This window comes from Mustela nivalis (genome assembly GCF_964662115.1).
Source record: "Mustela nivalis genome assembly, chromosome: 3".
NCBI classification, from domain to species: Eukaryota; Metazoa; Chordata; class Mammalia; order Carnivora; family Mustelidae; genus Mustela; species Mustela nivalis.
The window spans coordinates 73,650,215-73,674,150 of NC_139022.1; the positions used below are offsets into that span (position 1 = coordinate 73,650,215).

General features: G+C 37.4%; 1 long non-coding RNA gene across 1 annotated transcript in view; it reads right to left on the reverse strand.

Annotated features, from left to right (window-relative positions):
- Nucleotides 1–18,279, reverse strand: part of LOC309860982 — a 29,945-nt gene extending 11,666 nt beyond the window's left edge. The window contains exon 1 of the long non-coding RNA XR_014309707.1: nt 18,173–18,279. This is a non-coding gene — a long non-coding RNA (uncharacterized lncRNA). The remainder of the gene's footprint in view (nt 1–18,172) is intronic.
- Between the last annotated feature and the right edge of the window lie 5,657 nt (nt 18,280–23,936).

Below are 23,936 nucleotides of genomic sequence, written 5' to 3' on the forward strand. Positions count from 1 at the left end.
TAAGGTTATTATAAATGTAAAACACAATAGGTTCCATAGTGTTTGGTAAATTGTAAATACCAACTTAGAATTCTATTAATCACCTTCCAAAAAGAGTCTGGGCATATCTCGAATTATTCTTTTCATAATATGAATCACTGTTGAAGTTTTAAGAAAAGAAAAACTCTACTTGTTCTTTAATGATGGCATTCTGAATGGGATGTGTACTAACACTTGTAACATGGCCAAATCAAATGGTTATCTGCTCTCTGTTTTTGTTTACAAACTCATATAACATAAATTATTTGGAAAACTGGTTTTAGAATCAATCTATAAGCAGTTTATACCATTTGGCTCTTGCTACTTAAGGAAACCCTTGAGCAAATCCTCTGAATGTGTATGTAATAATGCTAACTATATCTAAAATTCATGCTAGTTTTAATATTTCCTTATACATATTCAGGGATAACTATATTCAACCTTTATTTAAAAAAAGACTCAACTTCTTTGAGCATTAAAATATCTTCATTATTTCTTCAAAAACAAAACACAAATAAATTAGTAAACCTTTTCCCTTTCTCCATTCTGGCAGGCTAATCATGTGAACTGAAATTCATATAAGGAAGCATATCTGGTTCTAATTTCTGAACTCAACTCCAGATGTTGTTTTCAAGGTTTGCCTTTAAAAAAAAAAAAAACAACAACAAAAAAAAAACAACTTTCATGAAGCCATCTCAGCCCAAAGGGTGAAAAACCACTGCAAACTAGAATTTTTAATTTTATGTTTTACTACTAAACCATGCTTATGAAGGAGGAATATCTCCAGTAAATGATCAATAATGACCAAAGAGATATTTTCAGTGTAAATATATTATACAGATCTTCCTCAACCTACCAAGGGGTTACAGCTTGGTAAATCCATCATAAATTGAAAACATCATAAGTCAAAAATCATTTATTAACATACCTAACCTACCAAGTATCATAGCTTAGCCCAGCCTACCCTTAAATGTGCTCAGAATACCTATATTACCCTCCAGTTGGGCAAAATCATCCAACACAAAGTTTATTTTATAATAAAGTGTCCGGTATCTCATGTAACTTATTGAATACTGTACTAGAAGTAAAAAGCAAAATAGTTGTAAGGGTACAGAATGGTTGTAGGTATATTGGTTCATACCCTTGTGATTGGGTGACTAACTCGGAGCCACAGCTCACTGCCCCTGCCCAGTGTCACCTGGGAGTATGGCACCACACCTTGCTAGCCCAGGAAAAAGATCAAAATTCAAAACTCTTAAGGTTCGTTTCTACTGAATGTGCCTCACTTTCACTCCATTGTAGAGGAAAAAGATGGATGAGTCGGACCATCATAAATTGGGGACTGTCCGTATACAATGTTCATATATTGTCAAACATGGAACATGGGATGAGAAGTTTGCCCAAAATGGAAAAGCTGTATTCCTTAAAAAAAAACCCTCCACACTGCAGGGGTAGAGAGAGGACCTTGGGAAGAATCTGTATCACAGGAGCCTTGTAAGATATTCCATTTTGCAGTCTGCATTTGCTCTGAAAGCTTGTGCTGGGGACAAAAGTGAGTCATGTGTTACTGTCAAGTATGGGGAACTCCAACCATTCATGAAATTTGAAAAACGTTTACCTTTTTAACAGTCATTTCCCAGTTGTGTCCCTAAGGTCTCTTCCAGACTTCTTGTAGTCGAAAGGAAATAAAAGTTTTGACAACCGCAAGTAGTCTATTAGCCCAAATAGAATTGCCAAATGTTGAAATACCTATAGTTATTTCCAAAGTAATGGGAAAAACCCACGATATACTATTGTCACTCTTTCTTAAAATAAACTTTATGGATATGCATTTTTATTTCTTTACATTAAAATTACATTCTGTGAGCTATATCTTATTTGAATATAAAGAAAAGGAGATGAGGATGGTGAACAGGGTTGTAAACTGAAAGTTGAAATCTCCTAACTTATCAATTCAACAAACATGTATTGAGAGCTTAATGTATACCACGCATGTAGCCATGGAGATTCAAGATATGTATGTAAAACTCAGAATCTATAAATAGAGAGAAAGAAGCAGGAAATAATTGTAATAAAACATCATAAGAATTCAGAGAACTGAATAGACTTACATTCACTTGTTATTCATTTAGCTGTGTTTGTTGATCACCTGTCATACGCTGGGCTTCAGAGATACCAAGGTGCGCAGGACTGATGCAGACATTTCCCCTTAGAGCTTACATTTTCAGCTGTCCACATGACAACCCAGATGTCCCACCTGCATATCAAAAACAACTCATGTGAAATGAAACTTATTATTTTTACCCTGAAGCCTTCTATTCCTCTGGTGTCCTCGCTTCTGTTAATGGCCCTTCCATTCCTTCTGAGACCTCAAACATCACATTGTTAACTCTCTTTCTTTGTTTCTCATAATGGTTCTGTTGATTTTGCTTTCCAAATACTTTGACATCTTCTCTTATCTATCCACACTCTCACCTTTTAGTACATCTCCTTGTTACCTTTTACCTGGCATACTGTAATATCTCTTCTCTGATTTTGCTTGTCTTCTATTTTTTTCCTTTCTCAGTTATATAGATAAGCTATTCAAAGATTCTTCCTAGAGAATACTAATCACATAACGACCTTGTTTAGGAGTTCTAAAAGTCTCCCTAGTCCTTGTCTAATTAAGCAAAATCTCCCTACTTTGTCATTTATGCCTACCCTAAAAGCTCTGACCCCATTAATCAATGAATATAAATCATATTTATGTCCAAATTGCAATGGTACTGAGTTACCCCCTACAGGGAATATTTCCTAAACTTCTAGTTCTGATTATCTAACTTTGTTATGGATTTATAAAAGAAAGAAATAAAAGCAAGCAAGCAAGCTGTTCTCAGCTTATGTATTGGGTTTTCCTGAAGATTGTTGCATTCCATTACATTCTAATAACAATGGCACAGGCCTTCTGCCTCTGTGTGTGTGTGGTTTTTTTTCTATTTTCCATTCTTTTTCTTCTCTTTTGGTTTCAATTTTGCATTTAAATTCTAGTGAGTTACATGTAGTGTAATATTGGTTTCAGGAATAGAATTTAGTGATTCATCACTTACATATAACACCTAGTGCTTTATCTCAACAAGTGCCCTTCTTAATACCTACCACCAGTTTAACCAATCCCCCCACCAACCTCCCGTACAGCAACCCTCAGTTTGTCCTCTATAGTTAAGAGTCTCTTTTATGGTTTGTCTCTCTTCCTTTCCCCCCATATTCGTCCATTACATTTCTTAAATTCCAACTATGAGTGAAATCAGATGGTATCTGTCTTTGCCTGACTTATTTCACGTTGCATAATAACCCTCTAGCTCCATCCACACCATTGCAATTGGTGTGGTTTCATTCTCTTTCATGGCTGAGTAATATTCCATTGTATACATATACCACCTCTTCCTTATGTATTCATCTGTTGATGGACATTGGGGTCTTACCATAATTTGGTTATTGTTTATAATGTTGCTATAACCACTGGGGTACACATGCCCCTTCAGATCTGTATTTTTGTATCCTTTGGGTAAATACCTAGTAGTGCAATTTCTGGGTCATAGAGTATTTCTATCTTTAACTTTTTGAGGAACCTCCATACTGTTTTCCAGAGTGGCTGCACCAGTTTGCATCCTCATCAACACTGTAAGAGGGTCTCCCTTTCTCAGCATCCTTGCCAACACGTGTTGTTTCCTGTGTTGTTAATTTTAGCCATTCTGACAGGTATGAGGTGGTATCTAATCATGGTATTGATTTGTACTTTTTTGATAATGAATGATATTGAGCATCTTTTCATTTTTCATTCTTGACCATGAGAACGAAAAAATAGAGCTGACAAGGCAGTTCCCCCCTACACAGGTGGAGAGAGGGAAGAAATGGTATAGACTTGTCAGAGCCAGTAAGTGAATGGGGAGGACTGGCAACAGTCATACATTAATAATTATGGTCCTAATCATACCCATTTGCCAGCGTTAGTCAACACTTGGTGTCCTTTAGCTTCTCCCTTTTGGTTTTCACTTGTCAACCCCCTTTTTATGCAATGAGCATAAAAAGATCATTGCAAGAACCTGAACACTCTTCCATCATGAGAACATCAACATTTATGCCAAGAGCTGGTGCCTAAAGCTGACTTCTGGACCCCACCCTTCAGATGAATGGAACCATAGGCTCTTTACCAAACACACTCTGATTTCTCATATTCGTGTCTTCCTTCCCTCTTTCTGAAATGATACCGTCTCATTCTGCCTACTGCAGTCCTGTCATTCAAGTTCTGTATCTCATGCCACTCTATGAGTGTGGCTATGACTCTATGACACTTTTCTCAGTTTCTTTAAATCATCATCTATGCCAAAGAAGCATTCCTTGTCACTTTGAATAACATGCTTAATTCAAGACAAATTTTTCCATGTGAATCAAAAAGGGTACCAAATACTTCTATTTTATCAGGTAAAGGAGGACTATCATGTGGTAATAGCATAAAGACAATTTATTATTTACTTTATCTTCATAGCTTTAAGATACATACTTCTTGGCAACTTTTAAACCTTTTGAGAGAGGTACATTATTTTGAAACCTATGCATAAAAGGTCAGTCACTTCGAATACCTCTATTTGTCCATAGCCAACTTGGCTACGAGAAGAATACTCAGAATTATAGGCATAAGAGATAAGTCTAGGATATAAAAATATTCAGTAAAAAAGGTAAATATAAACTTTTCATCTAAGGCAAATACCAATGAATATTGTCTCTCAACAGATAGTTTTCTATATATGAGACTATAATGCTTGAGAATCTCACTGTGCTATGTCCAGAAAAATCTGGAAAAACCTTATGTAACAAATCTCCATTTGGGGTCCCTTTCCCTCTTGAAGTATTAGTAAAACTTGATTCAAATCTCCAAAACTTTACACTTCACTTTCTTTTCTTTCTGTCTACTTCACCTCTCTAAAATCCTTATCACCTGTTTTTCTTCTTTAATTAAATTCAATTAATTAACATATAGTATATTATTAGTTTCAGAGGTAGAGTTCGGTGATTCATCAGTATATATAACACCTAGTACTCATTACCTTATGTGCCCTCCTTCATGCCCATTATACAGTTACCCCAGCCTCCCAAACCTCCTCCCTCCAGCCACCCTCAGTTTGTTTCCTATGATTAGATTCTCTTTATGCTTTGTCTCTTTCTGATTTTGTCTTGTTTTATTTTGTCCCCATTCCCCACGCTCTCTGTTTTCTTTCTTAAGTTCCCCATATGACGGAAATCATATGGGATTTGCCTTTCTCTAATTGACTTATTTCACTTAGCATATACCCTCTAGTTCCATCCATGTTGTTGCAAATGGCAAGTTTTTGATGGCTGAGTAATATTCCATTGTGTGTGTGTGTGTGTGTGTGTGTGTGTGTGTGTGTGTGTGTAATCTTTTTTATCCATCTATCTGTTGATGGACATCTGGACTCTTTCCATAGTTAGGCTATTGTGGATATATTTGCTATTATAAACATTGGGGTACAGGTGCCTCTTCAGATCACTACATTTGTATCTTTGGGTAAATACCTAGTAGTGCAATTGCTGAAATATAGGGTAGTTCTATTTTTAATTTTTTTTAAAGATTTTACTTGTTCATTTGACAGACAGAGATCACAAGCAGGCAGGAAGAAAGGCAGAGAGAGAGGAGAAAGCAGGCTCTCCGTGGAGCAGAGAGCCCGATGTAGGGCTCAATCCCAGGACCTGGGATCATGACCTGAGCCAAAGGCAAAGGCTTTAACCCACTGAGCCAGCCAGGTGCCCCTATTTTTACTTTTTTGAGGAAACTCCAGCTTCCTCTGTTTTCCAGAGTGGCTGTACCAGCTTATATTCCCACCAACACAAGAAAGAAGGTTCCCCTTCTTCCACATCCTCACCAACAGCTGTCTTTTCCTGACATAACTTTAGCCATATTGACAAGTGTGAGGTGGTACCTCACAGCAGGTTTGATTTGTATTTCCCTGATGCCGAGTGATGTGGAGCATTTTTTCATGTGTCTGTTGACCATTTGGATGTCTTCTTTGAAGAAATGTCTGTTCATGTCTTCTTCCCATTTCTTGACTGGATTCTTTGTTCTTTGGGTATTGAGTTTGATTTTTATTTATTTTTTATTTTTTATTTTTTTTTATTTTTTTAAAATTTTATTTATTTATTTGAAAGACGGAGATCACAAGTAGGCAGAGAGGCAGGCAGAGAGAGAGAGAGAGAGGGAAGCAGGCTTCCTGCGGAGCAGGGAGCCCGATGCGGGGCTCGATCCCAGGACCCTGAGATCATGACCCGAGCCAAAGGCAGCAGCCCAAACCACTGAGCCACCCAGGCGCCCCTTGAGTTTGATTTTTAAAAAATAGATTTTAGATACTAGCCCTTTATCTGATAAGACATTTGCAAATATCTTCTCCCATTCTGTAGGATGTCTTTTGATTTTGTTGACTGTTTCCTTTGCTGCGAAAAAGCTTTTTATCTTGAGGAAGTCCCAGTAGTTCATTTTTACCTTTGTTTCCCTTGCCTTCAGAGATATGTCCAGTGAGCAGATGCAGCAGCTGAGGTCAAAAAGGTTGTTGTGTTTTCCTCTAGGATTTTGATTGGTTCCTGTCTCACATTAAGGTCTTTCATCTATTTTGAATCAATTTCTTTCTTTCTTTCTTTCTTTCTTTCTTTCTTTCTTTCTTTCTTTGTACAGTGTAAGAAAATGGTCCAGTTTCATTCTTTTGCATGTGGCTGTCCAATTTTCCTAACACCATTTGTTGAAGAGACTATCTTTTTTCCAGTAGACATTCTTTCCTGCTTTGTCAAAAATTAGTTGACCACAGAGTTGAGCATTCAGTTCTGGGCTCTCTGTTCTGTTCCATTGATCTATGTGTCTGTTTTTGTGCCAGTACCATACTGTCATCATGATGACAGCTTTGTAATAGAGCTTGAAGTCCAGATTTGTGATGCCACTAGCTTTGGTTTTCTTTTTCAAAAATTTTTTTGATTATTTGGGGCCTTTTCTGGTTCCATACAAATTTTAGGATTCTTTGTCCCAGCTCTGTGAAAAAAGTTGATGGTATTCTGATAAGGATTGAATTGAGTATAGATTGCTTTGGGTAGCATAGACATTTTGACAATATTTGTTCTTCCAATCCATGACCATGGAAAGTTTTTCCATTTCTCTGTGTCTTCCTCAATCTCTTTAATGAGTGATCTATAGTTTTCAGAGTACAGACTCTTTGCCTCTTTGGTTAGGTTTATTTCTACATATCATATGGTTGTTGGTACAGTTGTAAATGGGATTGACTTCTTAATTTCTCTTTCTTTTGTCTCATTGTTAATGTACAGAAATGCAACTGATTTCTGTGCACTGATTTTATATACTGCCACTTTGCTGAATTCCTGTAGGAGTCCTAGAAATTCTGGGATGGAGTCTTTTGGGTTTTCCACATAGAGTATCATGTTATCTGTGAAGAGTGAGAGCTTGACTACTTTGCCAATTTGGATGCCTTATTTTTGTTGTCTGATTGCTGAGACTAGGAAAATGTACTGTGTTGAACAATAGTGGTGAGAGTGGACATCCCTGTCATGTTCCTGACCTTAGGGGGAACCTCTCAGTTTTTGCCTGTTGAGAATGATATGTACTGTGGGCTTTCCGTATATGGCTTTTATGCATATTGAGAGATGTTCCCAGTTTACCTCTCTATGAAAGCCTTCAGTCCTTAGCACCTCTGTTAATAAGTAAATAAACAAGTGAATAAAATTCATTGAAGATCTTAGGGGAACTGGGTCTCATTGTGGAATGGTAGCTTTGTGTCATCTTTTTTTTTTCCTCCTCTGCTTTCATCAATTGTTAATTCCATTCTTTTCTAAACCTCTCTGAAAGGAACAGGAAATGTTTCTACTTTGTCTAGTGAAAGAGTTTGAAGAACAGTCTTACTTGTACTTTTAATTTCAAGTGTCTGTGAATTTTTTTCTGAAGAACTTCATAAAACTTCAGAACTTCCTCCGAAAGGGATTCTTGTCAACACAATTCTTTGTTTTTGTTCTATACTAATGCTGATTAGAAATTAGGAATTAAATAAGAAACAACAAGTGTTGGTGAGGATGTGGGAAAAAAGAACCATCATGTACTGTTGGTGGACTGGAACCTGGTACGGCCACTGTGGAAGACAGTATGGAGGTTCCTCAAAAAATCAAAAATACAACTACTCTGTAATCTAGTATTCACACTGCTAGTTATTTACCCAAAGCATATGAAAATACCAATTCAAAGGGATTTATGCACCCGATGTTTATTGCTGCATTATTTACAATAACCAAATTACAGAAATAACCCAAGTGTCCACCAATAGAAGAATAAAGAAAGCTACCACCCTCATTACCTTATAAAAAGTATGAAATCTTGCTATTTGCAACAATATGGATAAATCTAGAGAGTATAATGCTAAACAAAATGAGCCACTCAGAGAAAGATAAATACCATATAATTTCATTCTTATGTGGAATTTAAGAGACAAAACAAAAGAACAAGGGGGAGAAAAAAGAAATATAAACAAAAAACAGGCTCTTAATTATAGAGAATAACTAGATGGTTACCAGTGGGAAGGTGGGTGGGGAGATGGGTGAAACAGATTAAGGGGATTAAGAGTACATTCATCATGACGAGCACTGAGTAATGTATAGAATTGTTGAATCACTATACTGTACACCTGAAACTAATATAACATTGTATGTTAACTACACTGGAATAAAATTTTAAAAAGTGAAAGAAAGCAGGACTTACATTGATGGAATTAACATACATTATACATGGTGTTATGAAGATATTATATTCAGTTTTATTTTTGAAGCTTATAGCAGTAAGACATCTTTGAAGCTTATAGCAGTAAGAGATCTTGTCAGTTGGGCTTGATGGTGTGGTGTCTAATTCAGCACCATCAAATGAAAGCTTGACATTTTCTTTGTAATCAAAGATAATGCTACTGATGAGATTAATGATGAGTCAGGTATCAGACACTCATAGCAGTAACTTCTGTGAATCCTGGCCTGTAACTTAGAGATCATCCTTGCAATGACTAGGCAAGTCTGTTTGTTAGCATATGTTCTAAAACATAAGCACAATATATGTCAAAAGTTTTCAGAGGAGTGAGCCAATAGGTCAAGGCATATAGATTATATCCCTCAGTTGATATAAAATGATAATATTTACCACTAGCCTCCTTAATAAAACTATAGTGAAACAGTTCCACGGACATTGGTCTTCCCCTGAAAGGAAAGGCTGAAAGTGTTAGGTGTTTTATGTGACAGAAAATTGGTCTCTCACCAATACTGCCAATCCTCTGCATGAAAATGGCTCTAAAATGATACTGAATTACTGTATGTAACGAGTAAGGTTTTCTAACTAAATTTGCAATTTGAAAAAAAATCCTCTTAAGTCTTAATTTCATGCCATGTTTTTCAAAAAAGCAAGAAAAGGATGGAATTATATAGGAAAGGGCTGAAAAAGAGTCTCTGTACAATTCGAGAAATTTAACAATTGTCTTTATTAAATGTTACCTTCTTTCAAGAATTTACAAAAAAGGAACACAGAAAGTTTATTAGTGGTACCATAGAAAGAGGATAACATATTAATCATAAAGACATGAAATCAATAAAATGGCTGTTTTCTACTTTGAACAAAAGACTTACTATTTTAGTAGTCAGAGTAAGTGTATGAATAAAAAAATTCTTGACTGCTTTTGGGCTGTTATTGATCCAAATACTACCTGCTGGCTAAGGTTAGTCAATCTCTAAATAACCAACACTTTCATGGCAGTTTTGTAGCTGAGGCCTTTTGAGTACCTGTGGTGAGTTCAGGTTGGTGGCCTTTACCAAAAATGTTTCTTAATTTACACATTTGTTTTGACTTGATAAAGTTCTAGTTAGCCTTAAGTTCATGGGCCCACCACATCTGTTGTACTCCTGCCTCCTTCCTTTGTCCCTCACTTCTTCCTTAACAACAGGGACACAGCTTTCAGAGACTCTCAGAGACGCACAGATTCAAAATGTGAAAATATCCAATGAATTGCAATGGAATCAAAATCAGGAGATAAAGATTGTTCCCCCTGTTCTCCCAATTTCCTCATGGGGTACAGCTAACTTTGTTTTCTCAGCCTTGGTTGCTGCTTACCTTCTCTACAGCATCTATAATTTTTTCTTTGATAAAACAAAATGAACATTATTCTGATTTCCAAGATCTCTTGTTCCTTTACTTAAATACCCTCTATGAATTTCTAATGATGTATATTATATGGATCCTTTGAGAAGGGCAAACTGGTATTTAGATATACTTAGATACTGACAATCCTAGAGGATGGTCAATCACTGGGTTTTCCTTAGAAAGTCAAATTTTGAGGGATGCCTGGGTGGCTCAGTCAGTTAAACATCTGCCTTCAGCTAAAGTCATGATGCCAGGCTCCTGGGATCAAGTTCTGCATCGGGCACCTTGCTCAGTGGGGAGCCTGCTTCTCCCTCTGCCTGTTATTCTGCCTGCTTGGGCTCTCTCTCTCTCTCTATGTATCCTTCTCTCTGGCAAAATAAATAAATAAAGTGTAAAAAAAAAAAAGAAGAAAGTCAAACTGCAAATGCATTTTATCAATGAGAAATCATCATACAAAAATAATCTAATGTACTGCATACTAGTATATACACTACATACTATAATGACTATATAAACATACCAATTTATATTTGCGACAGACATATGTTTAAATGCAGATGGATCTGATTTTCATGCTGCCCCATGTCATTGTTTGTCTTGGGTAGGAACAGAATTCACTGGGAGCAATTTATTATCTACCTGCTGTGCCTTATTTGTGAGGCAATTATTAATCTGTATGAGAACGCAGGAGGATCTAACTCATCCCAAGGTTTGCCTTTTTTTTTTTAAGATTTTATTTATTTATTTGACAAAGAGAGATCACAAGTAGGCAGAGAGGCAGGCAGAGACAGAGGAGGAAGTAGGCTCCCCGCTGAGCAGAGAGCCCAATGCGGGGCTCGATCCCATGACCCTGGGATCGTGACCTGAGCTGAAGGCAGAGGCTTTAACCCACTGAGCCATCCAGGCGCCCCGTGCCTTTATTTTTTAACAGAGAGGTCCATTTAAACAGTAAGCTTAACTTCCTGGTAAACCTTCACACCTGTTTTCCTTCTTTATCTTCTTATCCATTAACTTCAAAATTGAAAATTCCCTTCCAGGCCACAGATGAGGGAAATACTTAGGAGTAGCTGAACTTTATGGCACACTTGACATGATCTGTAAAGGACTCGCCTAAAGATAACCTGAAATAATGACTTTTGTTAGAGAACAAGCATAGGCACCTCTTGGTCCATACGTGCCTTTTGTGAAATGCAGAGGGGAAAGAACAAGGGATTGAGTTCAAACAGACCAGTGTTGCTACCCTGGCTTTTCCACCTTGGGCATCCCACGGAACCACTTTTCCCGATATTTCTTCTATCTTTAAGAATTGCTTTGAGGGGGTGCCTGGGTGGCTCAGTGGGTTAAAGCCTCTGCCTTCGGCTCAGGTCATGGTCCCAGGGTCCTGGGATCGAGCCCCATATCAGGCTCTCTGCTCAGCAGGGAACCTGTTTCCTTTTCTCTCTCTCTCTCTCTGCCTACCTGTGATCTCTATCTGTCAAATAAATTTTAAAAAATCTTAAAAAAAAAAAAGAATTGCTTTGAGAATTAGAGATAATATATGTAAAGTGATTAGCAAAAGGTGTCAGGTACTCAGTGACTGTTTTGTATAGGTTTAAAGATTGCATCTCTCAGGGCACTCTTAGGAACAAGTCATTTAATGCTGTTAGAGGAAGAGAACTAGAAATACTCACTATAAAGAGTTCAGCCATGGGGGGCACCTGGGTGGCTCAGATGGTTAAGCCTCTGCCTTTGCTCAGGTCATGATCTCAGGGTCCTGGGATTGAGCCCCGCATCGGGCTCTCTGCTCAGCAGGGAGCCTGCTTCCCACCCCACTCTCTGCCTGCCTCTCTGCCTACTTGTGATCTCTCTCTGTCAAATAAATTAATAAAATCTTTAAAAAAAAAAAAAAAGAGTTCAGCTATGGTTCCCAGCCTGCATTTATTTATGGTTGTTTTATAGTTAATGATCTTGTGGATATTAGAATTCCATTCTTAATAGTGTTCTTGTTTATCAGGGGGAAAAATAGAGCCTTATTTACAACTAGTGCCCTTTTCCCCCAAGACACTACAAAAGTTACAGTTGTTAACATTTGCTAACATTTTGAAGATTTTGAAAAGAAGGACACTAAATATTAATTATGCATAGTTACAAAATAGACTTCTCCTTGATGGAAAAGTTTTATAAAATGAATTAGAAGAGGGAGGAAATTAACAGCAGAAAGGAAACTTTATATTTTGGCAAGCTCTGAAAGGTGGAAACATTATTCTTTCTTGGTTCTCCATGAATTTGAATTTCTTGACAGTTTCTCAATTATAGCTTGTAACTGTGGGCTTCAAAGCAATTCTGCAATTCAGTTCACCTCAGCCAGTCAATAATGCTTATTGAATTCTCATGGAGGGAAGAATACTGAGTGAAAGGTCCATTTTCATTTTCCTCAGCACGGGTGCCTTGATCCACACAGTCTGTCAGTCAGCCAGCCAGACCTGCTAATGGTCTCTCACTTTGTATCCTCCCCAACAGTGTTTTTTCAGAGACCCTCTGAGGCCAGCGCTGGCCTCCCCCCATCTGCCACCCTTCATCGTGTGTCTTCCTGCCTCTACCAGATGAAAACCCTTTAGGCCGGAAGCGTTCCCAGATTAATACCAGACCCTTAATCTCATACCACCTCCTACCCAATGCTGCTCAACTTTATTTTATAAATATGTGTATTGTTTGGGCTGAACTGAACCAAACTATAATCTCTACAGTTTAAGGCTTAGGCTCAGTTATAGGATCACAGGGGATCCAAGTTCAAAGGAGGTTGTTTTTTTTTTTTTAAGGTTTTGCACAATCATCTTGTTTTCAGATTAAAATAAATCCAAAACTAAAACCCAGAAAAGGAAAATTACTTGTCATAGTATAGTGAAATGGCAGCGGGCTTTGGATTCTGAAAGATAAAACCTGGGGGCTAGTTTCTGGCTCAGGAAGATATAGACTGCCGTAAGTACTTGAGTACTTGAGTGAGTTAGTACTTGAATAGGTCATTGAACCTCTCTGTGCCCCATTTTGTTGTAATCTATAAGATGAAAGTTTAATAACTGCTGTAGCATTACTGACTTTTAAAGAAATAAATTAAAATGCCTGGCAAATTTGAGATGTTCAGTAATAATGTATGTTCTTCTCCAGGGCCGACCAGAACTAGAACGCAGAACCTCTGAGCCCAAGTTCAGTGCTCAGTCTGTCCTAACCTGAGGCTTACTTTCAAAGGAGCACCAGTGCAACACGCCCCCAAGCCCTTGAAAGGGCGTTCAATAAACATTTCTTGGGGATTGTTATTTCCCAGACAGATTAGAATTCTTTTGAGACTTTGTTATTGTTTCTTGCCTTGGGGGAAAGCTTCCATCAGTAAAGTAGCAATAAAAACGTTCCCTCCATTAAGTGGAAATGATTAACACTCCTTTAGTTAGGCAATATTTTCCCACCCATTTCAGAATCTGGCCTCACACGAACCAAGCCACACAGATGGTGAATCAGAAACCTAAGAAAACAGCAACAAATTGGTTTGGTGAGTGGATGTGGTTGAAATCTTTCATCTGGTTTGTCTCAACTGGTTGTGGAAGTTATATGGGTTTTGAATAAAGTTGAAAATCCAAGCAAAATGTTATGAATATTAAGCCACAGGTATCAAAGCTTGGAGAATCTGATGAAAAACGAACCAATGTAAACACGAAACATAGGGACATTACACACCTCCTTTCCTGAAAGCCAATTTCTGGCAGGAAGAAACACTTAACTTGCTGTACGAGAGGAATATGCAGCCTTTCTAATTAATTATCACCTCAGTGTTTATTTTTCAATGAATCAGTGGGCTGGAATGATTAAAGCATATGTGGCGCAGAAACCCAGGCAGGAAGGAGGGAGCTGGTTGATGCTAAATGTGCCCACATTGGCCGTCCCTACAGAATCCAGGCTTGCCATGAATAGAAGAATTTTCTGAAGTGTAAGTACTTACACAGCCTGCCAGTTTGGCCCTTCACATATTTGTGGTGATTGCTTAAAAATGGTAGCTCCAGGTGGGGACCTGGGGAAAGGCAAATACATCAGTACAGAAGTGATACACATTGTCCACTTCTTGGTAGAGGGTCTTGGTCATGAAGGCATTGGTATCCCATGTTGCCGTCTTTGAGCTTCTTTTAAAAGTAAGACTTTATCCGTCAGAACGAGTATCTAAGATAAAGCAAATGACCTCGCTGGCTTCAGGGAGACGTATGTGAAACTGTTAGCGAGTGAAACTGTGTAGAATGAAGAAGCATCTGTTGAAAGTTCCAGAATAGCAATTAAACCTTTTCTTGTTGACTTTTAGCAGTTCTTCAGCCGTTTTCAAAGGGGCTAGCCCTGTGGAACCTTTTAGACTGAGGAAACCAACACGTTTTTGTGACTTGGTGATTGGACAAAGAAGTGATGGACCTCTTAATACTCTAGGGAAATTCTGTGGAAGCTGTTTTGTCACGGGCTATTTTTTAAAGTTTCAGTGTGGTTATCAAACCAGCATTTCTCAGCACCTTTAAAAAAACTGAAGTTGTTTTTGAATTTAGAGAAGAAAGGTCCAAACTGAAAAGTTTTGGTTATCATATTCAATTATAATGAATGTTTAGTATACATAGTTTTGAAAGCAAAAAAGAGACAAACGCAATTGCATCGTTATTCATGAATATCAAGGTAGGAGAATGGAAAAGAGGTTTGTTTTAGCCAGTTTTTCAGTAGCAACTCACTTACCAAAACCAAAACTTTCAGTTTAAATCTTGGCCTCCCTGCACCACCCTTTTAAAAAATAGGACAAAGTAAAAGCACTTACGCAGTTACATGTAGGAACCAAGTTGAGTAGCTAGACAGGAAATACAACTATGGTTTTAGTCCAAGCAACGATGTGAAACTAAAATTAGATTCTCTTTCCTCAGTACACAACGACAGTTGAATGCCACCCATGTGAGATCCCTTACTATTTTTTTTTTTTAGAATGTTTTTGTTTTTGCTTTTGTTTTTGGTGACTTGAGAGGTGTGTGTGTGTATGTGTGTGTGCATGTGTATGTGTGGTGTGCATCAAAGTCAGATCTGTAGACCTCTATGGTCACATACTCTTACCAATTTTATCCAAAGCTCCCTAAGACATTATGGGAACTCAGATTTCTAGTTATCAGAAAAGCCTTAGAAGTAGATGCATTTAAGACCCTAAGAGGTAGGGGCCCCTGGGTGGCTCAGTGGATTAAGCCTCTGCCTTCAGCTCAGGTCATGATCCCAGGGTCCTGGGATTGAGGCCCATATCGGGTTCTCTGCTCAGCGGGGAGCCTCCCCTCCCCTCTGTCTCTGGCTTCTCTGCCTACTCGTGGTCTCTGTCAAATAAATAAATAAAATCTTAAAAAAAAAAAAAAAAAAAAGACCCAAAGAGGTGTCTTAGTAGTATTGCTAGGATCATCAACATGATTTCGTCTTCTCCTTATGTTATAGAAGTTAATCTCCCTCTCTTATTCACCTTGAACCTGATAGGCATTATTATAACTCCAATTATAAGAGTAGAACTTAACTGCACTTCATCACTTTAAGGTGCACGTTTTTATCAATGGGTAGCATGTCAGCTTAATTAATAACTTTTTTTCCTCCTAGTGGTACATAAATAATGATGCATTGTATACTCAGTGCCATCTTAAGAGTCAATAAAATTTGGCTTTCATTTGCATGTGTGTTTTCACTAACACAGAAGATGTGACTATTTATGTGGATAACTATTTCAGCCATCACTCATTATTCACAGAACCAGCATTTGTGTTTGGTAGATTTTTTTTTTTTAAATAAACCATTTTTGGATACATATTTTATAGAATGCCATAGAGCTGTGCTTCCTATATTTGGCCAGTGAGCAGAATCACCAGAGGAGCTTTCAAAACACGACAAATGTCTGAGCCCTCCTTCTGAGGTGCTGGTTCCAGATGTAGCTGCAATTTTAGAAGCCTCCCAGGCTAATCCTGATGACCAGAAAGGTTTTAGGAGATATGCTGCAGGTGAGAACAAAGAGAAACGTCTATCTGTTCTACAGAAAACATGCAAAAAGAACTTTAATATTTAAATATCACTGTCTTAAAACCAGGAAAGAAATGTCAACCAAAAATTATTTCTTTCATAACTAAAATTTCTGTTATTCAATAAAACAATTCACGTGCATCTTCAATGAATTTTTCTAAGATTAAGAAGTCAATTTTATGATCCCGAATGTATTAAAAATTAATCTTCAGTGACTGTCAAAGTTCAAATAGAATTTTAACTATAGAAAATTAATTTCCACAGAGACTTAAAAATCAATTCAATTCAATCCAGTGCCCTTTTTATGGTGCACACTGATTGTACCAGACATTATGGAATCATACGACTCTCCTGAAATACTGTGTTTTATTTATTTAATTTTGGTAAGCTTCATTGCACATGAGGAGGTATGATTTAATGGAAAGAGTCAGGAATCACAGGAGACCTACCATTAATTGTGTGACCTTAGGCAGATCACTTAATTTCTTTGGGACCCAATTTTCCCATCTGTAAAATAATTAAGTTGAATTAGATGACCCCTAAGGTTCCTTCACCACTAACGTTACATGGTTTTCATGGTCTGAATGGAGGCAAAGCCATATTATATTTGCTGCTTATTGGAAGGAATATCTATATTAAATTTACAGCTTATTGGCAGGAACTAATTAATTTGCACTGTGAAGTTAAGAAATGACCTTCTAACTGGTGACCTTGAACTGTCCATTAATAAATGGACCTCATGAAAAGTATTTCAAGTGAACTGAGCTTCAAGGAAGTAAAGATTAAGAAGTTAGAGGAATCTAGGGGCGCCTGGGTGGCTCAGTGGGTTAAAGCCTCTGCCTTCGGCTCAGGTCATGATCCCAGGGTCCTGGGATCGAACCCCGCATCGGGCTCTCTGTTCAGCAGGGAGCCTGCTTCCCTTCCTCTCTCTCTCTGCCTGCCTCTCTGCCTACTTGTGATCTCTGTCTGTCAAATAAATAAAGAAATAAAAATTGTTAAAAAAAAAAAAAAAGAAGAAGAAGTTAGAGGAATCTAGAAACAAATTTAAGTGAGTTTTTAAAACTAATAATTATTCCAACAACAAAATTAAACATAGAAGATATTTTTATGAATAAAAGTGAGAGGGTGGAAAAACATCTGACTCTTGATTTCGGCTCAGGTCACAATCACAAGGTTGTAAAATCAAGCCCTTCCTTGGGCTCTGTACTGGGCATACAGCCAGTTTGAGAATCTCTCTTTCCCTCTTCCTCTGCCCTTCCCCTAACTCACTCTCTCTCTCTCAGGGAAAAAAAAAAGGAAGAAAGAGAAGTAAAAGCGAGAGTGGTCCTATCTGTTTGGATGATATCCGTTCCAAGTAACAAAAAGCCTAGGCAAACAATGGAAAAAATTATATAAATATGTCAAAATAAGTGGCAAAATAAATAAACTGTATTTAAATTAAAATAAAGCAAAACAAAGCAAAAATAGCTCACCCAATTCTCCCAGCTAACAATTATTAGTCCAGCTGCACTGAGTGGGCTTCAGTCATGGTTTGACTAGGAATGTGGCTGAATTTCTTGGCAGTTCACTTGGCTTAGTTTTGCTCTATGTACTAGCTTATCTTAGACTAGCTTCCAGCATGTTAAAATAGCTGCAGCAATTCCACATCTCATATGTATATATCACAATATCCAGAGCTAGATAGGAATCTTTTCTTCCCTGCACCATGGCATAAACACCTGAACGTCATTCTGGACCAACCCAAAACAATCACTGAAGTCAGATGAATGCATCCCAACTGACTTTAACCTAAATGACTAAGCCTTCCTAACCATCAGGGATTAGATTAAAACACATGGATTGACACCTGTTAAGAATCCACACCTAGAGCAGAAAGTGGGGTTAATTCCACTCAAACCACATACTCACCGGGAGAAGACCGATTCTCCAAAGGAAAACCTGGTTGTTCTTGGCAAGGGAAGAGACAGGAACGGACAGTTGGTATGGCAGCAACAAATACCTACTCTCAAGTTGAAGATGGATTTCTGCACCAAACATGGGGGAAAAAAAGCATGTTATTTCAAGATTTTGCCCTGAGATATAAGTCAACAATAAGCACTGAAGTTAAAAATATTACCAAAGGTAGTAAAGGAAAGACAGTGTAAATGAACTTGACAACAGCAGAGTGCTTAAGAATTTGAGTTACAACAAACATTCAAATTCAGATTCATTATAGTCATAGGACCCCTCTCCTCCATCTGTATTATGGCCATGCTAATAATATTACATTACAGAGATTTTCTTTTGTGAGGACTGCATGAGATAATGTATATAAAATGGTCCTTGGAGTTAGCCACAGATGTTTCTTACCTGTTAGCTATAGCAATAGACTGATGAAAACACAAAAATCAGTCATTCTGAAAAATGTCCAAGAATAGTAAAAAAGGAAAGGTAATTCTCAGTAGCAATTATATCAGTGAAAATATAAAAGTTCAATGCCACAAAAAAGCTACACTCAAACAATTATTGTACCTACATCCAGAGCATTGATCGTTCTTTGTTAAATGACTCGAGCTCACAGCTGGAATCTGATGCTCTGTTTACGGTATGTCATACAGTTCAGAAAAGATATTGGTTAATTGCACATAGGTCACTAAAGATCAACTGGAAAGGAAAATTAAGGATTGAGTTGTGAGAAAACAGAAAGAAAAACAAAATACTTCATTGTCAGAGAAAGCTTCCTAAATGTAAAACTAATTAATCTCTCTAAGAAAGTGGTGGAAGTTTTAATACATGAGGGGCTTAAAAATAAAGTTGTGTAAGTTGAATATCTAATTCACCAACAACCAGCCAGACATGAAAGAGGTACATAATAAATGTGTGTTGGATAAATGAAGTTTTATAAATTATTCTGTATTAACTAATTTACCAAGTGAGGATTGAGTACCTGCCAGCAGCTATCCTAGGAGCTTGGATTCCTTTAGTGAACAAAAGAGATAAAATCTCCTGCATTCCTGAAGTTTATATTTATTATTAACTTTCTAAGTAAATCACTTTATCTCAGGATTCTCTTCTCTTGGAAACACAGTTCATTTGAGAGAATCTTAATTTCCTATAGGTCAGAAGATCAAGTTCTTTGTCTTAGTGGCAATCCCGTGTTAAATAAAATAAATATAAATTATATGAAATATTAGCAATGAAAATAGAGACAAAAGTAAAGATTTGTACAATGATGACACTTAAATATAGATATGCACGATGATTTGGACACATCCTTCTGGTTTTCTCTGACTCTTCTTTCTCTTTCTCTTTTGCTAGAGGTAAGACAGACTCTTGTGCTAGAGTCCGACACAAGACAGTTTATCCTGGAATATGATACAGGGAACAGGGGACCTGGTTGGGGACCAGAAAGAGTGAAAAGTGGAAGAGAGAATCTATTTAAGATACATGTTATGGCGCCTTCTAAACGGCTACTAAAAAGGTCCTCCCAAAAGGCTTCTCAGAATTATCTACACAGGGAATGAGAAGAAGAAGCTTTTGTTGAATGCCTTTCCCCATTGTTTGTGGATTGCCTCACTTAGACATAGTAAGATTTCACTTTAAAATTCTTGCAAATACATTACATTCTTGGCATTTGTTATTGCTATGAGATATATTCTTATTTCAGTTATAGTAAATTAAGTAGCATCTTTGCTTAACTTCTCTTCCCCTGTACAGTATCTTTTACAAAGTAGGTGCCTAACCTATAACTCCTGAATGGAGAGTATATAATGAAGTCTAACAAAATGTCAAAGAGTTGAAAATATTATTTGTTTAACATTTGCAACATAATTTCTCAATAAGAAAACTGTTTTTGTTTGTAAAATGTGTTTTGATGATTTCTTGTTACTCTGGAGAGGTTGGAGCAAAGAAAGAAAAGAATGAGTGGGGTAGGTCTAGCAAAGTGGTAGAGTGGGACGTGACCTCTTCCCATGACCTTGTGAAACTTTAGGAATGTTTTAGAATGCATGAAATTGTTGGTTCAAATTGATCTTTTGTGGAAATCAGCAAAGAAACTGAATTTTGGACCTAAGTCAACAGAGGCTGACACAAGCCATCATGGATAGCTTCAGGGAGAATATCAGAGTGTGAATTGTTAAGAATCAGTGGAAAGTGTGGGGAAGACTGTGGACCCTCCTGGGTCATCAAAATGAGGAGTTCATGACAAGTATGCCTAAATCTTTTGATGGGAGCATCTAAGTAAGGGCAGGGAGACTTTTTGATTGATTGATGACTGTGGGTAGAGGTAGGAAGGCATCCAGCTGACAAGTGGGTTACAATACAGACAAAAAAAATTAATATTCATTTTTTTCTACTGCTTGGCATATCTGTCCTTTAATAATTCAGTCAACTGTACTTTTAGAGACTTAAGTTAAGGATTTTGTATTGATGTTTGAATCATGGAGGTGGATATATCCTGACCTTTTCATACTCTCTTGGAGATTACTACTAGTAGCTGACATTTACTGAGCAGTTAGTTACTGTACATCAAGTGTGTTAACACTTTGTAAGGGGTAGTTTTTTAGTCCTTACCTCAACCTGTGATGTAGGTACTGCTTATATTGTAACTTTTTACAGATGAGGAACTTAGACTTAAAAGGTTAAAATAACGAGTCAACAGATAAATAAGGAAACAGGGGATTTGAATTAATAGTATAGACCAAATAGACCTAACAGAAATACACAGAATACTTTACCCAATAATGGAATATATATTCTTCTCAAGTACACGTGAAACATTATCCAGGAAAGAACACATGTTGGGCCACAGAAGAAGTCTTAACAAATTCAAGAAGGTTGAAATCACACAAAATGTCTTTTCTGATCACAATGGCAAGAAACTAAAAACTAGAATGGAAGTTACCAGAGACTGGGAGGAGGAGAAGAGGAGTTGCTGTTTAGTGGGTGTCGAGTTTCAAAGTAAGATAATAAGTTCCGGAGATCTGTTTCATACCAACGTGTATACATATACTTAACACTACTAAACTGGATCTGGTATGTGGTTTCCAAGTCAGAGCTCACAGGCTCCCAGAGTGTCATAATTTTTTCAAAGATAGCGTGAGTCCATATGTTCTCTAAATACTTTCTGATTTCTGAATAAATGATGTGAGTGATCACATAAATCTTTGTCATCAGATACCAAGTACCTAATATATTAGGCTGACAGGACATTCTATCACAGTCATCACTGGGTTTCCTCTCCATGATTGTATCAAGGCTTTGTGTAGCACCAAAGTATAAGGAGGTCCCTATATTTCTCACTGGTCATCCTGCAAGGACCACTGTCCTCTGGCTCCCAGACTGCCTGGATTCCTGTGGGCTTAGCACCTGCCAGAATGTGATCTTCAAGCAACTTCTGCTTTAATCTCAGTAAAAATTCCTGAGACGTGATGATTGAATATTTTTGCTTTTGTCTGCCCAGTAATTGTTTCTTATTTTGATTTCCTTAGGAAATACACCTCTTTCCCACTATTAGTTTGTTTGGTTTGTAAGAGAGGAATCTTTGCCAGTTTGGACACATGACCTAATTCTGGCCAATGAGAGCATTTCATTTCTTTAATCACAGTGACTGGCTAAGAGATGGGCAGAAGAACCAAGCCAGGCCATGAAGACCTACCCAGTCCAGTAAAGGTGGAACTCTGGGACAGAGGCCCTCCCTTTCCCAGAGTTAACAGGCCTGGAGGTCCTGGGAGCTGGGGAAAAAAAGCCTGAAAGAGCATGGTACCAGCCCAAAGCAAGTAGAGCAGAGAGGGATAGAGACAGATAACATCATTTGACTGTGGATCTAGCCATACTTGGCCTTTCCAGGGAAGCCAATCAAGCTTTTGTGGTGCCGTCACTTTGCATTGTGACTGAGAGTTGTCATAGTCCCCACTGATGTACTGTGGTCCAAGTGCATAGTGCAGGAGAGGGAAAAATTAAAAAGCAAACAGAACACGTGAAGAACTCAAAAACTTAATATCTTACACAGAACAGTGTTCATTCAGGCTACATGGAAATAACCTGCTCCAAATTAATGACATATCCAAAATCTAGGTAGGTCAATTTAAAAAAAAAAGCATAATAATATAATAATTATCAACTTGATTCATTCCCCCAAATTTCTAGATGTATTCTTTTGTGTTTTCTTTCTGTTATACAGATTAATAAAGGAAATGCATAAAATAGACATTTTAACCATTGTAGTTTAAATCTTTAAAATATTTGTTACTTGCTGGAAGACAGAATAGACATTTTTCCCAAAGAAGGCATGCAGATGGCTAATAAGCACATGAAAAGATGCTCAACATCACTCATCATCAGGGAACTACAAATCAAAACCACGATGAGATACCACCTCACATCCATCAGAATGGCTAAAATTAACAACACAGGAAACAACACATGTTGGCAAGGATGTGGAGAAAGGGGAACCCTCTTAGACTGCTGTTGGGAATGCAAACTGGTACAGCCACTCTGGAAAACAGTATGGAGGTTTCTCAAAAAGTTGAAAATTGAACTACCCTAAGATCCAGCAGTTGTACTACTAGGTATTTAAGGATACAAAAGTACAGATTTGAAGGGGCACATGCACCCCCATGGTTATAATAGCATTCTCAACAACAACAGCCAAATCATGGAATGAGCCCAAATGTCCATCAACTGATGAACAGAGGTGGTATATATATATATATATATATATATATATATACACATACATATATATATGTATGTGTATATATATATACACACACACACACACAATGGAATATTATTCAGTCATGGAAAAAAATGAAACCTTGCTCTTCACAATGACATGGGTGAAGCTAGAGTGTATTTGCTAAGTGAAATAAGAAAGACATACTATATGATTTCACTCATATGTGGAATTTAAGAAACAAAAGAGATGAACATATGAGGGGGCAGAGAGAGGAAAACAAACTGTAAGACACTTAAAGATAGACAGCAAACTGAGAGTTGATGGAGGGACGTGGGTGGGGGATAGACTAGCTGGATGATGGGGATTCAGGAGGGCACTTGTTACATGAGCCCTGGGTGTTGTATGTGATATGATGGATAAATGTGTTGTAGGTGATGAATCATTGTATTTTACTCTAGAAAGCAATATTGCACTGTATACTTAACTGAAATTTAAATAAAAATTTGAAAAGAAGAAAAAATTGTTACTTGCCAAAATATACAAACAACAAGGCCAATATATGAGAATTCCCATTGTTTCAGTCATATCATCTTGTCAATATTGCTCATTCACTTCCATAGTACGATGTCTTCATTACACATTATACATTAAAACAAATTACCCTTCAATTGTTACGGTAGTGTGTTTTCTAAAAGATGATGATCACATAGAAAAATTAGAAAATTCCATTTTTGATGCTTTCATTGTTTAGACTGCCAGATAAATAACCTAAATATTCAAATGCATGTCGGTGCTGCTTAAATAAAACATGAGAGGCGCCAGGGTGGCTCAGTCACTTAAATGTCCATGTCGATCAGGCTCCCTGCTCAGTAGGGAATCTGCTTCTCCCTCTGCCTGTCACTCCCCCTGCTTGTGTTCTCTCTCTGACAAATAAATAAAATCTTTAAAAAAAAAAACCTTTATGTATTATCTGAGGTTTTTGCGAAGGACGTTTTTCTCATAATCAATATGGAA